The sequence below is a fragment of the Aplysia californica genome, unplaced genomic scaffold, assembly GCF_000002075.1.
Source record: "Aplysia californica isolate F4 #8 unplaced genomic scaffold, AplCal3.0 scaffold00035, whole genome shotgun sequence".
NCBI classification, from domain to species: domain Eukaryota; kingdom Metazoa; phylum Mollusca; class Gastropoda; order Aplysiida; family Aplysiidae; genus Aplysia; species Aplysia californica.
Window position 1 is genome coordinate 2,209,870 of NW_004797305.1, and position 1,296 is coordinate 2,211,165.

At 41.2% G+C, this 1,296-nt stretch overlaps 1 long non-coding RNA gene across 1 annotated transcript in view; it reads left to right on the forward strand.

Moving 5' to 3' along the window:
- Positions 1–129: 129 nt before the first annotated feature.
- Positions 130–1,296, forward strand: part of LOC106014205 — a 15,914-nt gene continuing 14,747 nt past the window's right edge. The window contains exon 1 of the long non-coding RNA XR_004859531.1: positions 130–555. This is a non-coding gene — a long non-coding RNA (uncharacterized LOC106014205). The remainder of the gene's footprint in view (positions 556–1,296) is intronic.

Below are 1,296 nucleotides of genomic sequence, written 5' to 3' on the forward strand. Positions count from 1 at the left end.
GTTATACTGGTAGCTAGATTTCCGGAAATGATAGGACGAAGCCGAGTCATATTTTAGTATTAAAATATTTATATTGTATTATACGACGGTTTTTAGGGGGGAGGGGGTTATTCGACTGGTGTGGTTTGCTCCTTCTTGTTTATCAATCATCCATCGTCCAGGTTATCTTGTAGTCTTCTCTGCTTATAATATCACCTAATGGTGTTACAAGTGCCAAAACGCGTTCGAAAACAAAAGAGATTTGTTCCATTTTTAGGTGTTAACTCGACCCAGCCTCCCTTTAAATCTTTCTAAATCTCTCTTCCCCCCCTCTCTCTCTCTCTGTTTCTTAAGATAACTAAACCCGGTGACAGACCTCGATTTTCGTGTCGTGTTGAGTTCGCAGAGCTCTCGCAGCCCAACCTCGGGGACTTCGCGTGCCTTCTCCTACTACCCTCACCGCGCAATGTGCGAGCTCACGTTCGCGTGCATAAGCACGCACGCACACACACACGCGCATACGCGCGCGCATACTGTTATGTACAGTCACATGAGTTGGCGTAATTCGGTGGCGGTGTAGGCCTTCGTGTTCTTTTCTTTCTTTTTCTTTTCTTTTCCCCGCTTTCTCGAGATATTTGTATAGTTATAAGTGATACTTTTCCCGGAAGCTTCTTGCCGTGTGTATGCTCTTATGTGGTTCTTTCCAGGATGTATACTTTTCTTTTGTGGATATGAAAATTCGGAATGTGTTTTGATTTTGGAGACTTGATTTGTCTTTTTTTCTAAAGCTGTAGTTCTCTGAACAATAACAACAACTGGATATTATAGTAGTATCCATTCATGTTTAATAATTTTTATGAATGATATTTTTAAAAACTACTTAACAGAACACAGCGAAAAAAACCCACTTTGAACAGGAATAGTAATAGTTTTGGGAATAAATGTGTCCTTGATTTTAAATGGTGTTTAATGGGCAATCGGCTTACAGCAAGTACGGGGGCGAGGTATTGTGGAAGTTGTACGTACTTTTCTTCAGTTATGGTATAATTGCCCCAAAGTCAGGTGGATGTCGGAGAAGTAAAGGGGATCGTTGGTTGCCGCGTGCTCTGGTGTGGTTTGCACCTTCATTTCCTATCAAACGTCTATCGTCCTTCTTTTTCCTCTCTATTTTCCTTCTCTCTAGGAACACCTCTAATCGTCGGCGCTTATATGACCAGGGTGTGTTGCAAGTCTAGTAAAAGTCTTAGTTTAAACTGTAAAAAAAGAAACTGGGGAAACTAAGAAGTAAAGCATACACAATTTAATCAACAACCCCCC